Raw genomic sequence first — 15,850 nt, 5'->3', positions numbered from 1 at the left:
GAAATGAAAATGAAAACGAAAGTAGGCCTATGTGATAAACAAAGATGGCCACTATCAATTCACTAAACAGAGAGGCCAATCTCTAGCCACAGTGGCATATCTCTCTCTGCAACAATTAGCATTTAAAAGGTGGACAGGGAGCCTGTCACCTAGTGCCTCAGCTTTGCCATTTACACCTTGTCACATTCGGTGTGTTCATACTGTTAAAGGGCTGAGGCCTAGTAGGCTATATGAGCCTGTTTACATTGCCGCCATAATCAGGTTATTAGAATAAACAGGTTATTGGAGTAAACTGTTTATTGCTGTTTACATGCAGTCCGTCGGTTGCTTGTGTTCCACTCAAGTGTGTGATACGAAGCTAGAATTTAAGGCTTGTGATTGGCTACTTATCATTCTAGAATGTCAATAACCTGATAATAACCCGATTATGCTGGATACATGTCTTCAGATATCAGTTCACTAGCCAAAAACCTACCTGTGCAAATCGGATTTCTCATAAACTGATAACGGCAATAGACCGATTATTAAAATTAATTATAAACATGCCGAACTGTGCCTAAACCAAAACTCATTCCTAAACCTAACCTGTCAGTGGAAAAATGTGTTTTATAATAGCATGCCAGATGCCACTTCCGCATGTCGATGTCGAACTTTGCCTAAACCAAAACTCATTCCTAAACCTAACCTGTCAGTGGGAAAATGTGTTTTATAATAGCATGCCAGTGATGCCACTTCCGCATGTCACTGGCACATGCCACATACCACTAAAGGATCTAACTCCTACTGCCAAAAACTTGATTATAATCGGTTTGTTGATGTGCATATGTCTTGTGGGTTGTTATACAGTTGGGGTGTGGTCCAAACTCACAACGAAACTTCAAACTACGGAAATACACATCCAAATCTTTCACAGTATTGTCCTATTGTCAAGTTCATTTACAAGCAATGCCGGTTTGAATTACTAGACTACTGATACGTAACTTCCTTGGATTTTCAGTCACAGACATTGGCTACGTTTAGGCCTAGGCCTACATGACGTTTTTTAATTCCGAATTAAGCCTAGTAATTCAGAATTTTACTTTGATCTTTCATTTAATTCCAAATTGTGAAGTGTTTACATGACGTTCTCAATGCAGAATTAACCTTCATTCAGAATTAGAGTGAGGTAACTCAGAATTAAATGTCTCATATTAACGTAGCCTAGTGAATGACTGTCTTTGGGATTCAAACCATGAACTTGGAGGAAGTTCATCTAAAAAGTTACTTTAAACTTCACAAGGGATTTAAAAAAATAATAAAAGAAAGACTTTACATGACTGACATTTCCTACATCTACAATCATCACACGTTCCACAAGCTCACACATAGAAGTATTATCTGTAGAATAGGTGCTGGTCATGTCTCTTCTCCCCTCTGCCGTCACATACGGGACATGTCAAATCTCTCTCTCTCTCTCTCTCTCTCTCTCTCTCTCTCTCTCTCTCTCTCTCTCTCTCTCTCTCTCTCTCCCCTCCTTTTTGGACCAGGAGGCTTTTTTTTTTTTTTTTTTAAATCTAGCTCGGCAAGGAGTGGATGAAATGAAATTCTAAAATGCTTTTTTTACCCCCCTCACATTCATGGCAGGGTACTATGGCAACATCACCATCAGCAGAATCTTAGGGCGTATTCAGACCAGGAAAGTCCGATAGTTCACTTTGTTTGGTCCGAACCTAATTTTAAAAATTTGGTGCGGTTGGCTTTCAGACTGTGTACATTTCAGTAAGCGGACCAAAATCGACAAGAAAGCCATGCGCCCTGAGGTCGTTCAGCTATTGGTCAGAAACGACACGCGCAACAAGTTAAGGCTATATGTCCAAATAGGCCTACAAACATCCAAAGAGTTCAGCGGCATGTAAAATAAACGTTCACGGCATGTAGCCTATGGCATAGCGCTCACACGAAATATAGCGCAGACTATCTGAAGCTCATGACATGAAGGGAGTCTTCCTGAAAGCCAATTGATTGATCCCGCGAGTTGGGATAGACACATTTTATCCCTGTTTCTTTCTTTCTTTCTTATAATGTCATATAGCGTGCGGGCGAGATTGCTGGTTGGTTTAGTCATCAATATTAGGATAACCACCTCCCTCCAATCAGTGTTTAACACTTGGGATGTCTGGGAACAACGCAAAACAGGCTCAATGTGAAACATTGGCGAGCTTAATCCACGCACCACGCCATTCTTTCTTCTCGAAAATAAACAGTGCGCTCCACTGTCATTTGGATACGTTTGTATTGGAATACTGGCTACCATTTGCAGCAATATTTCACGCACTCCATCAAGAAAAAAGTAACTTGATGAGCACGGGCATAGCGTTTGGATCATACAAACTTGCCAACATGCCACCACAGCGGGTAAATACCTTCGTTGTCTTCATCACAACTTCTTCAAGTAGCCTATTCCACTAGCCTACATCCATCCAACGCACAGCTAGCAAGCCAGGGGGATAAGTGCCAACGTCGTAATTATTGCTATCATTATCAGAATCCATACTGTGCGGACTACAGTGTTTTCTTCCGTTTCTTCAGTAGATGCTTTTCGGATTTGCCCCAATCAACATTTAAAATGCTGTGATAGGTAAATTAACAGTCTCTTTTTCCTTTCCTGTGCTCCAGTGACAAGCCATCCTCATTGAAAATATGAATGACCGTAGCCTACAATAATGTAGCCTACGCCCACGATTGCGATAGTTTAGGCTATTTTATTAATATTAATATTGTTGCAAACAAACCACTCTGTCGAATTTACACCAGACATGGACATGACAAGTTGTGGAGTCGCTTTGTTTACACTCTGTTTCCCATTAATCTCGAAAAACGACGGAAGCTCCCGAGGTACAAAAAAGCAAAAAGTCTGGGATTAGGTCCGGTCTGCTTTCACACCTCCAAAAGGTCCGCACCAGGGTTTGTTTGATCCGGACCGAGTCCGACCTTTCAGCTCGGTCTCGGTCCGCTTGTTTGGTCCGGACCAGGATTCGCTGGTTTGTATTCAGACCATCCCAAAAGGTCCGAACCTGGTCCGTTTGGTCCTTTGGTCCGGACCAAACGTGGTAGGTGTGAATACGCCCTTAGAAGCTCCGGAACACAGGTGGCGAAGGTTACATGCATGCACACACACACACACACACACACACACACACACACACACACACGCAGGGCCGCTGACAGGTTTGGCTGGGCCCGGGACAACATTTTCTCAATGGGCCCCCCCTCCCAACACCAAAAAAGCCCCCCACCCCCTCATCCCTGACGGTCCCTACACAAAATAGTCAAACGCCCAACCACAACCACGTAATTCCCTTGTGCAGCTCCAAAACACACCACGTCGGGATGACAAGCCCATTTATAACGGATAAACAAAAACTTATTTACAACCTTACGGATATGGACTGAGTGAAGTTATGGTTTTCAAAATCCTATCACAATAAAATCCACGCTATTGTAGCCTATTAGGCCTACTTTAGCTCATGAATAGCACATTTTTCATCACATCGACCATTTTCACTTGACCAAGGGGAATCATGTCAAGGACGCGTGTATGTCCGCTGAACTTCCAGAGAGGGGAACAAGGCGGAGCACATTCATCTTGCGAGTGTCACCGCAATCAGAAATGAAAGTTACAGGTTACCCCAAAACGACACCGTTATAACCCATTCGTTACATTCAATTCTAGGCTATCTAAATGTCAATTTCACACGTTGACATGCCACTGGCTTATTTTAAACCAAATAAGTTTAAACCAGAGTCGAGTTACACTGGCTGTAGGCTAATTCAGCTGACCGGGGATGATTCTCAAATCAATTCAGTCTGATTGGCGTGCGCGTGCCTGCCTGAAACTTTTGATTTGGACACATAATTGCAGAGTAATGCGCATATTCATAGATTCAATTACATAGGCGCATGAAACACATTGTAATTAAGCCGTTGTGGTAATCAAATTATTCGATACCCCCTGTCTCTCTGATACTGAATCCCGTGTGACTTGCTCACGGCCTCCTGTGCCAATGTTGACGACGGGGCTGGAAAAAGTTTGCCGTGTTTGCTGCACAGCTGCTTTTACTGGTGCCCGCTACATCATTCCAGTCTTTCCTGAAATATTTAGCCAGAGAACCCCTCAGCCTTTTGGCTTCTTCCTCTCTTTTTCGATTTTCCTTCTTTTACTGCGCTCCTGACTTGTGCATGTTTACTAACTGGCTCGCGCACACTGACCACTTATCGAATGCTGTCGTCTTTTTTTCTATAAAGACCAAACCATTTTGGAATAGGGGTGATAGGGGGTTATTGGCCGTTTTTTCAAGGGCAATGAAGACAAACATCTATAAGTAATTGTTTGAATGCAAATAGCCTAAACTTTTCTACCCTAAAAAACAACACATTTTGAAGTGAACGTATCATAATTGAGCCCAACGTCATGGCCCCCTCTATTCCAGAATTCCCAGGGCCCGGGACAAAAAGCCCTTTAGTCCCCCCCTGTCGGCGGGGCTGCACACACACACACACACACACACACACACACACACACACACACACACACACACACACACACACGTGCAAACTCACACATGCATGGGCCTACTGTTCATACAACACAACCCATTGCTGGTGCCAGAAATGCTTGTGAGACTGCGTATATTCTCTCTCTTTCTCTCCCTTACATAGCAGTTAGGCCTACCGTGTTCACACAAGAAATTAAAAAGCAAGAGAACAATGTTGCAGGAAATATATTAAAGAAAGCTCAGAAAGTGCACATTTGGACAACTTTGGTTGTTTAGGTGTTCTTTATTCTCTGTCTTTCTAAGGCATCATACACATATTTCATAGCACTGCAGGTACACAATCGCACCTTAGAGGGGGCTTCATTAGGCCTACCTATACTGGCCATGAAATAGCAGTGGTGGACAAAGTAAAAGTAAAAGTAAAAAAAAGAAACACAGTTTCTTTCCAACAAAAGTATCTTATCAGAGTAAGAAGTAGACCAATGTACTTGTCTTACGATAAGCTGATTCTGCACAGGTTGGGTTGAGTTTGTGGTGGGTCCTTGTTAGGTTTTTGTTTTGTTTTTCAGTAATAACAAAGTCTATCTCAATAGGTAGGTAAAATGGAGTAAACGGTGTAACAGCTTTGTAATATCATGTGCTACTGTTGTAATTACACCACAAAAGTACTTTTACTTTTACTTTGTCCACCACTGTGAACTAGCCACAGCTGCATAATTGGCCATAAATGTAAACAAACAAAAGCACCTCAGAGGGGCACGGAAATAGATAGAAACGGCAGCATGTTTGCTTATGCTCACTCATCCAACTCTAGGGACTGGAGGGAGTGACTTAATTTCACATGGTGGTGGCGGTGGGGCATGCCTTTACGGTAAGGTAAAATGGACAGGAAATGGGGGTTGCTAAAAACTGAAGTGCCTGTTCATATCAACCAGAAGAGGGCACCAAATATTCATGTGCTTTAAACTTAAACTCAAACTTTCTGAAAATACAGTGGTGTTATTTGGCCCCACAAATGATTAATCATCAGGGAAATACAATGAATTGAGAAAGTAGATCTAGAATAAATGAATATGTGTTGTTTGCAACCAGTATTTCTACACTCTGTTGTAGGTAAGCTCCAGTGTACTTGCTTCAGTGTTTTTTGTCATGCTATAATGTGATGGTGTAGCACCACTTACAGTTAAGATTGTAGTGATATTGAAGTGGTATTGATCTTATCAGACTTTTTAAATTGTCTTGTGCCCTTCACTGTAAAAAACAATTGCATGTTTTAACTTAAAACTTTAAGTTAACCAGCTGCCTCACAGATTAAAGTTAATTAAAATCGTTATTGTGAGTTGTGTGCACCTTGTCAAAAGCAGAGTTGTGAGTCATCATGTTGTTACACTTGCGGTTGTTTCAACTTAACGGTTCAAGTTAAAAATTCAGTGAGCTTGAGTACTCGAGTCGCAATGACTTTGCAATTATTGTTAATTCAACTTAGTTGTGCAAGTTAAAAATTAAGTGAGCTTGAGTACTTCAGTTGTAATGACTTTGCAATTATTGTTATTTCAACTTAGTTGCGCAAGTTAAAAATAAAATAAACTTGAGGACTTGAGTCTCAATAACTTTGCACTTATTGTTATTTTAACTTAGTTCTGCAAATTAAAAATAAACTGAAGTTCATAGTAAAATAACAGAAAACTTTTCTTCACCCAAAATATTTTATTATAGAGCAACATGTAAAAACAATTACACAACAATACAACAAACTATACACTTCATAGTTAGCTGGCACACCTCAAAGTTTGCAAAACTTATGCATGAAATTTTTTTTAATTGCTTAGCAAAACTAACAGAATTTCACAAATGTTTTCTGCTATGTTTTTAGTATTACATTTAGTAATGTAAACAAAACGCAGCAATACAACATAAATGATGCCGATACGTTACAAAACCAACAAGGAAATATATATTTAAAGGAGAAAATCCATTTTCCATACTTAACGCTCTTCTCTGATCTGAGATTAGTTCATTCAAGCATCTTTATAGTCTTTGCATGTGCCCACAATCAGTCGGGTGTAGTAAAGATGCAATGTGTAAGATTTTTAGTTTCTTTCCAGAATTCATGCAACCCATTCACTAATGTTACCTTTTTCATGAATACTTACCCACCACGATCAAATTCCAAGTATTCATTATGACTGGGAAAATTGCACTTTTCATACATGAAAAGGGGGACCTTCTCCATGGTACGCCATTTTGAATTTATAGAAATAGACATTTTAGCTGCAAAAATGACTGTACTTGGGCCATAATAGAAAACGTTTTTTACTTGAAAAGTTTTACTTGGTAAACGTTCGTGAAAAGATCAAATTTGGCAATAGGCAACCCAGTTTCAATGAGCAGCATAGTTGCAGTACCTTTTTTGACCATTTCCTGCACAGTGCACCTTTAAATGAAATGTGGCAATTTTCTACAGATTTACTGGGGGCACACAAAGGCCAGAGAGGAACGTCTCAGATCAGAGAAGAAGTTCAGTAAAACGTGGTGAATTGTTTTATTAAACAAAAAACATGCTAACGTTGGAAATTTCATAGTAAAATGATACTGTTTGTAACAGAGCATTTCAAAAGGTGTTGATCAGCAAGTTGTGTAGCTCTGGCATCTAAACATTTTAATAAGGTACATCATTCAACATAGGATAGGATGGATTTATGTTACAACATAGTTCAGTATGAAAACATGGTCGACTGATCTTTTAAGTGAAAGTGCACATCAATGCTTGACATTTCTAAGTAACATGGTACTGTTTGCAACCGGGTTTGTAAAATGGTGTGAAGAAAACATGTTTGAGCCATATATCCATCGCTTCCTATGTTGTTGTCTGATCTGAGACGAGTTCATGCAAGCCACTCTGGTCTTTCTGCGTGCCCACAATCAGTAAGGTAAAGTAACTTGATTTTGTAGCTGCAGACTGACAGCAAGAAGGCACAAAATACCAGAAAGGAACCCATGAAGTCATCTCAGCCAGAGAACACAATTCATAATACATACAAACATTGCACTGTTCCTTTGCATAAAAGATTACATAAACGTTTACATACCCTCAGCAGCCACAACCCTAAGTATAACTTACCACCCCCCCTACCCGTGTAACTTAAATGATAACTTCTGCCAATTTTGACATACAGTTGTAATGCTCACACTACCCTGGACTTGTCAGTACCTGAGATTTTTTCCCCCTTCAAACCTTTCAGAGATCTAGGTCATTGTAATGGGGGCAGGCGTTTGTTTACATTTTAAAAAAAAACATCTCAATTTATTCCCAATAACATCCAAAAGGTTATGCAACATTAGCAGACAACTAGCAAACAGCTATACCTTTTGGGATAATATTTGGAGTAGGCCTATGTTAAAAAAAATGTAATGTAAGCAAAGTCTGCCCCCATTAGAATAGCTCAGATCTCAGAAAGGGCTGAGTCAAAAAATGCAGCATCAAGTGAGAGCAGGCAATGACAAGTCAAGGGTAGTGTGAGCAATACAACAGCATATTGAAATTGGCAGAAGTTATAAGGCAGTGTTTCTCAACCTTTTCTTAGGCGAGGCACCCTTTCAATTCATGAAGAATCTCAAAGCACCCAAACCAACAAGCCGTAACCTGGTATTGCATCCGATACCACACAAACTTAGATAAGTAACACATTTGGAGACGTTCAAAGTTGCAGCTTTATCTTCGACAGGCTATGTGTAGGCCATACTGGGGTGACCTAAATTTACTTTATTGTGTAAATAGTGGATGAAAAATGTAAACGTAAATGGTGGATGAAAGATTCCACTGACTAAGCATTAATTTAGACAAATATGTATTATATTACATAACTTATTTATCTATTTAGGTCATTTTCACATTCCGTCAGCCACGTTTCCGCGGCACCCCTGAGGGGGGTGTTTGGCACCCCAGGGTGCCATGGCACCACTGTTGAGAAACACTGGTTTAAGGAATAGAAAGGGACACAAAATGGCCCTGAAACACTCAACTGAAGTGTGTGTGTGCGTGCGCGCCTCTGTATATGCACATGCACACACAGTGCCTAGACTTGACTAACATACCAGGTCTACAGCTCCAACCTCCAGCAGATGTCTTCCATGTGGCAGTTGTTGTGGAGGAAATCGTTGTGCTACACAATTTTAAACGATATGGCAACGGTGTGGCCTTGCTGTTAGGCATAATATATGCGGTTAACCTGCAGTGTCCGAGCGCCATGAAGTACGTATTCGTTTCTGCAACGTGTGGTAGTGAAAATACAACCAGACAACGCCTCAGCTCGAGTCCACAACTTCCGAAACAAGCTGCTGGAAAGGCTCCCTCCTGGTTGACTTCGTAGCTAATCAGAATTCCAAGGTGGATGTCTTTCGTTGCTTCTCCAAGTGTGTCACCATGGGCCTTGAGAAGGAAAAAATTGTGAATGTTTAGAACATGGGGGTGAAACTCTAAGGGACAAAATCTAAATCTGGGACAAAGTTGCGGGTCAAACTCAAAATGTATTAAATAAAAAATGGGCTAAAATTGCACAACCAGGCACTTAATACTTAGAGGCAAATTTCGCAAGTACCCATTCCCATTATTTAGAGTACCGGTAGTTCAAATGTAGCCTGGTTCACACCAGACGGTTTATGTGTAGCTTCAGCTCCCCCTGGCGGAGCAGAGCTACACACACTACCGTCTGGTACACAGCCATAGAGCACGCTCCGTCTCCAACCAGAAAATAGACGGAGCATTTATTGCTTCTGCACGGCCTCCTCACCAACAAAATAGACGGAGCATTTATTGCTTCTGCACGGCCTCCTCACCAACAAATTCCTTCAAAAACCTTCCTGTTAATCTTTAAAGAGTCAATGTAGTCTCTAATCTGTCTTGTGACTCCTCAATGTGAGTTACCGTTTATATTTCAGAAATAAATGCTCCGTCTATTTTCTGGTTGGAGACGGAGCGTGCTCTATGGCTGTGTACCAGACGGTAGTGTGTGTAGCTCTGCTCCGCCAGGGGGCGCCAAAGCTACACACAAACAGTCTGGTGTGAACCAGGCTAGTTCAAATGTGCCTGTGCATATTCTCACACTACCCTGGACTTGTCAGTACCTGTTCTTGCTTATATTTCTCCTTGTCAGTCGCTTTGGTCAAAGGCGTCTGCTAACGCTATGTAATATAATGTAATGGGCTGAGTCGAAAAATGCAGCATCACCGGGTACTGACAAGTCAAGGGTAGCGTGTGCAATACAATAGCATATTCAAATTGGCAGAGGGTTAAAGGGTTAAATAAACCATCTATCTACAGAGTTTTGTTCATCTAGTGTGAGGTTGTTATTTGTGAAGAGTTCTGTAAAAACATCTTAAGTTACAAAAAAATTAGCTTTAGCCATCAGTAAAAACTAACACAGTATGTTAAGGGTGATAATAGTCCAACACTAGAAAAAAACCCAACAAAATTCTGGTCTTTCCTAGAAGGAAGCTCACGCAATGGTATCCATCTAGTGGTGTCAAACTCAAGTTCACAGTGGGCCAAAATCTAAATCTGGAACGAAGTCTCAGCCCAAAATCTATATACTGAATGAAAAACAGGTTAAAATTGTGCAAGCATGCACGTCCCTGTACATATTCCGTTGCATATGAGGGTGAGATATTACACTGGCCTGGGCCCCAGTCATTTGCCTGTGACACACTGAATTGTGTGTAAGTCAAGACATCTGAAATTATCTCGTAAGCCAGATTTTAGCCCCCGTGCCTGAGTTTCACACTCTTGATCTAAAGAACATTGGACTAATTGGTTAATCTCAAACGCTAGGTTGTCTTTGGTATACCTGTCGTTCAGAAAACATGGCCGGCCATCTCTCCATGCTGTCGGCAACCATGGGTTGATCCCCAACTGTTTCTTTACGGCGAAGCGAGAAAGTAGCAGACATCACTTCATCCACTGTTGTGTTGTCTGGGTCTTTCTTCATTACCTCCATCTGAATGTAATTGCACAAGCACAAAGTCCACATGCTATGACAATAGTCTTCAGACTTTAGAGCAAAGTTCAGTCAGTACACAACAGTCAATACACTACATACATACAGTGCTCATAATACTAGCAGTGCCTTTACAAAGGTGAGTAAATGTCAAAATTCTTCAAGTAAATTGTACTTTAAAGAGCATTTTTTTGTGGGACACTGCACATTATATTTCAAAGCCAGTACTTATTCAGATTTGGAAAGGTAATTCAATTTTGTGACATTTCATAGAAAGTGAAGAAATGTTTTGTTAAAAAAAATAGCAGTGTTGACTTCGGTCTATGTTGGAAACTCAAAAATGTTCTGTACCTACTCACAAATTCTCAAAAAATTCTACCTTGCTGAGCATGCTTAACTAATATTTTGTTGCATAACCATGGTTTCTAGTAACAATTTAGCATCTGTGGTCCATGTAGTCAACCAACATCCGGCAACGGTCCACACGTATTGCAGCTCAGTGTAATTGTATTACAGTCCACAATTCCTCTGCATGTCTTGATTTTGCCTCACCAACAGCAGGTTTTTTTATGTCACCCCACATATTTGCAATGCTATTAAAGTGGTGGTTCGCTATTTTAGACATTAAGCCCTGTTTGTGTGACTTCTGGGGTGAAGTGGAGATCTTCTCATCACAATTTTGACATTTGGTCCTGAATGGAGCATTTGGGGATCCAAGACTGCAGCCCCCCCGCAACTTACATTGACTCCAATGGAGCACTCAAGCAATTGATCATACAATGAATCTGCAAACGAAATGTCTCTGCAAACGAAAGTTTAATGCCATTTTATGACCGATTGCTTGAGTGCTTCATTGGAGTCAATGTAAAGGTGGGGGAGCTGCAGTCTTGAATACACAAATGCTCCGTTCAGCACCAAATGTCAAACATTGAGAACATCTCTACTTCACCCCAGAAGTCACACAAACAGGGCTTTAAGTCTAAAATAGCGAACCACCACTTGTGCTGGATGCTGTTTCTCTGTAACCAAGATTTTGCTAGCAAGCACAATTATGGTACCAGACAAACAGCATACTAATGGAGTGGCCAGCACAATTCCCGGACCTTAATCTCATAGACAACATGTGGGCTGACAAAAAATGCTACTTATGAGGCAAAACCAAAAAATGCAGAGGAATTGTAGAATTTAGTACAATTAAGCTGAGCTGCAATACCTGCTGACGGTTGCCAGACTTTGGTCGACGCCATGCACCACAGATGCGAAACAGTGCAGAAACCATGAAGATGCAACAACATATTAGTTTAAGATGCTCACCAAAGCTGAATTTTCAAGAATTTGTTAGTTCGGACAGAACATCGAGTTTCCAAATACAGATGTAAACAAACACTGCTATTTGTTTGAACATTACATGTCTTCACTTTCCGTGAGATATCATAAAATGTAATTCTTCGCTTTGAAATAGAATGTGCACCGTCCCAAATGCATTTTGACATTTACTCACCTTTGTAAAGGCACTGCTATTATTATGAACACAACAGTAAGTGCATACGGTGTACTCCAGGGATGTCAAACACACTGACAGGGGCCAAATCTAGCCCATACGGTCATTCTATTTGGCCTAAGAGATCATTTCAGATGTGATCATTTAAGTATGGTACGTGTTTGCTCTATTTTAGCCCATTTTTACTTCAGTAAATTATTGTCAGATTTTGATTTTGGGGTCACTGTGAATTTCAGTTTGACATCTTTGGTGTAGTCCATCACTGAACCCAGAATAATCGGTGCCATGCGGCTGCCTTCAGTGCCTCTGCGTGCGTGCGTGCGTGCGTGCGTGCGTGCGTGCATGTGCATGTGCATGTGAAGCACTCAGTCAACTTTTTAGTTGAGATATTGTGTTACACAAATACGTTTTGATTCCTTGAGATCTAGACAGGTACAGTATTTTTGGAAAAAGAAAAAAGCGCCTAAAGTGTTAAAGTGCTGTACCTTGTAGATACACAGGAATGGTGTGTGTGTGTGTGTGTGTGTGTGTGTGTGTGTGTGTGTGTGTAATATACCTAAATGCCCCTCCATCACTCCAGCATTTTGCCCTTGTGGAGAATCCGGACAGTAGTTTGACTTCTTCAGGTTCGGTCACTTCCCTTTTCTTTTGTTGACCAGGACCTCCGGGCATTCCACTGCACTGAGTTTTTGCCTGAGTGCATACAAAGAAACATTTCATTTCATTTCAAACTAATTGCACGATTGCATCATTAATTAAACTATTCTTGGCCTTGTTTACAAGTGCAGAGGGTGGCCCTCTTGAAAAATGGCTTGGATTTTGGGTGGTAAACGCCATTAGCTGATGGGGTGCATTCTAATGAACATCTGTGCCAATTTCCATACTTGCATACCAAAGTGAACCATTTTGTGGTGATTTTGCATGTATGCACTCCACTATATGTTGGGAAAGGCACAAAGGTGGATGAAAGACAGTCTCTAAACCAGGCGTCATCAATGTGGTGCCCGTAGACCAGCTAGCCCTCCAGGAGCTTCTGAGGTGCCCACCAAGGATGTTAATAAACAGTCACGACTACAAGATTTTAGTCACAGTTAATGCTTTTCTTAATTTAAATATGAGATTATTTCTTTATACTATAATATAGCCTATAAAAACATTTCCTTATAAGCAAATTATCATTCAATCTAGTGTGATTTGGGAATGATGTCAAGACATCAGCACTAGGATTTTGAACAAAAGTAGCCCTCTGACCCAGAGAGGTTTGGGAGCCCTGATCTAAGCACAACCGAGAATGGAATTGAGAGTGGGCGACCTACGAGCCGTGGGGCTTTTCCTTCTCCGTTGCAGCCACTAGAAGCGAAGACTGACAATAAGAACTAACAATTACACCCGAAAATGCTTCACAGCGAATTGTTAATTTATTTTAAAAAGTGAATATCCACAACAATGTTTCACCCATGAAGTAAACTTCAGAACTCACTTTTCCATTCACGTTACCTCGACAGAATAATCACACGTAGCGAATTAGAGCTCTAGTCAACAAAGCCAAACGCCCGCCAAAATACCCAGCAACTCGACAACATTGCTAACTCTGGTAGGTGCTAGCAAACTCCAATAAACGAAGTGTCAAGTCAACCCGAATCACATTTTCCCCCTTCAAATAACTCTCGTCTCAGAATAAATTGAGATGCCTGTCGTGCCTCGAATACCCAGCTAATATAGGAACTAGGGCTCTAACTAGCTTTAGCAATTAGTCTACAAGCACAGTCGGGCGGCATAGCCTACAAACTTACACATTTCCTAACTAGCCAGCAGACTTACAATAACTGAGGGGGAACTAGGCAGCGTAACCATTTTCAAAACGTAATTTGCCCCGAGATAGGTCAAGCAACTACATAGATTCGCCATGCATATGAGGTTGACACTGAATAGCAAACCCCAGCCCAAATTACCCACATCCAGCGACAGTGCTCACAGCCCTGCTAACTAGCTTGCCCCCACCACATACGCACCTAGCGTACATAGATACAATGTATCTGGCACTATCTGCCAAGTTCATATCAGTTCGAATGCAGCACAAACTTTGTTCCCCACTACTAACCAAGAGACGCATCTTAAATATAATGTATTTATCTCTCTGAGAACAGCAATTATTATTCTGCAGCACCTGAAAATGACAATACATTGCACCTGCAAATACCCTCAGAAGCACCGATACGAGCGTAGCATAGCCTACCAGCATCCTAGAGTAGCTCACGGCTAAAATGTCAAACAAGTATACGGCACAAATGACATGGCTTCCTCTGCGCACAAGTAGCTAAAATGATACAAAACACTTACTAATTGTGAAATCCTCACGAAAGAGAAGGACATTTGAGCTTCTTCGGGGTGAGTCGACCGTCAGCTACTTCGGGATGAGTCGACCTCGGCTCTCTCTGGCGCGGGCGGCTGGCTGAACTAGGACAGTGCGCGCGTGATCCAAATGTAACAAACGTCTCTGCAAGTTGCGTCAGGGTGGGAGCTGGGAGAGGGAGGGCAGCGGTGCTGGTTGCGTTAGGCCTAGAACTACTGAACAAACAAAAGACCTACCGATTTTTTTTGTCCCACAAAAACACCGAACACCTAAGTCATTATGGACTTCGACTACACCACCATGTTTTATTATTATATTAGGCCTATTTCCCAATTCTAATTATTGTCATTCTTCATGTGTTCCCCTTTTCTCCTTTGGTGCTCATCGGGACTCTTGCTTGTTTCAAGGATATCCAAGATATTGATAAAATCATTTAAATAAAAACTTTATTTGGTTAGGTTAGGCTACGCCTTATTCCTGGAGTAGCCTAAAGATGTCAAAAGGAGATTGCTATTCAGATTAATCTGGTGCAGAGGTGAGGGACGCCAGCAGGGGGCGATGGAGGTACCCCACTCAAACTTTTAATTGTAAGTTCATTCAACTTCCTTGTGTTGAAAGAACTTATGGGTACAAGTCAAATAACTACAACTCAGACATATGAGTTGAATTTTCATAAATTATTTTTGTATAACAGAATAAATTAAATATACAAGTTATCATAACTAATCACTCATATATTTTTTAACAGTGTAGGATCTAGACCCTGTTTTAGAGGGGATTTGTCCCCTACCATAGACTCTGACTCATAAAAGGAAAGATTATGATCATGTGTCTACGTAAGTGTTTTTTGGATGGGTGGTTATGGGGCTGTGGGGTCGATTTGGCCTGGAACCTTTGGGGCCTCTGGCCTACAGACAACTTCTAGAAGCGTTGCACTTGACACAAAAATTGGTCACTCTCACCAGAGCGACTAGTGATGAAAAAAAGGGTTGTCTACCGGGAAGTAGGCAGATATAGGTCAAGTTGCACAGAGCTCGCTCCTCCTTCCTGTGTTTTAGAAAAGGTTCATAGTGCAAGCTAAGGTTAAGCACAAAGCTTTAATTCAATAATAGTGGATGGGGTGCTTCCCATTGCATTCCATGTTAACAGTGTTGCGGACCTTTATTTTCTTTTCATTTAACGTAAGTTTTACCAAAATTATGAGGCTGCTAAATAGCTCTCTACAATGAGTTTTGGTGTATGCATGGTTAATATAATGGGCCTATGCAGAATGCTGAAATTACGGATTTTTTGTATGTAGTTTAAAAAAGAAATTAAAATAGCCTAGACAACTCCACTTAAAACTCAATGCGTCTAAGCCCTATGGTGCGCTAGTGTTGGTGGAAACTTTTTTTTTTTTTCTCACTTCAGCTTCTGAGCAGCTTTAACGCTGATGCTCTCTTCCTGTTTCAAAGTAGTGCCTCTCCAG

The 15,850-nt window shown here is 41.1% G+C and overlaps 1 long non-coding RNA gene across 1 annotated transcript; it reads right to left on the bottom strand.

Moving 5' to 3' along the window:
- Positions 1-8,088: 8,088 nt before the first annotated feature.
- On the bottom strand, positions 8,089-13,002 carry LOC134462876 (uncharacterized). The gene is made up of 3 exons (XR_010037596.1): positions 12,586-13,002; positions 10,379-10,528; positions 8,089-8,964 (listed from the first exon to the last, which is right to left on the bottom strand). It is a non-coding gene; the product is annotated as an uncharacterized LOC134462876 (long non-coding RNA).
- Positions 13,003-15,850: the final 2,848 nt, after the last annotated feature.

Source organism: Engraulis encrasicolus, chromosome 2, assembly GCF_034702125.1.
Source record: "Engraulis encrasicolus isolate BLACKSEA-1 chromosome 2, IST_EnEncr_1.0, whole genome shotgun sequence".
NCBI classification, from domain to species: Eukaryota; Metazoa; Chordata; class Actinopteri; order Clupeiformes; family Engraulidae; genus Engraulis; species Engraulis encrasicolus.
Note: the sequence above shows the minus strand (reverse complement) of the source record. Positions and strands in the feature narration are given on the sequence as shown.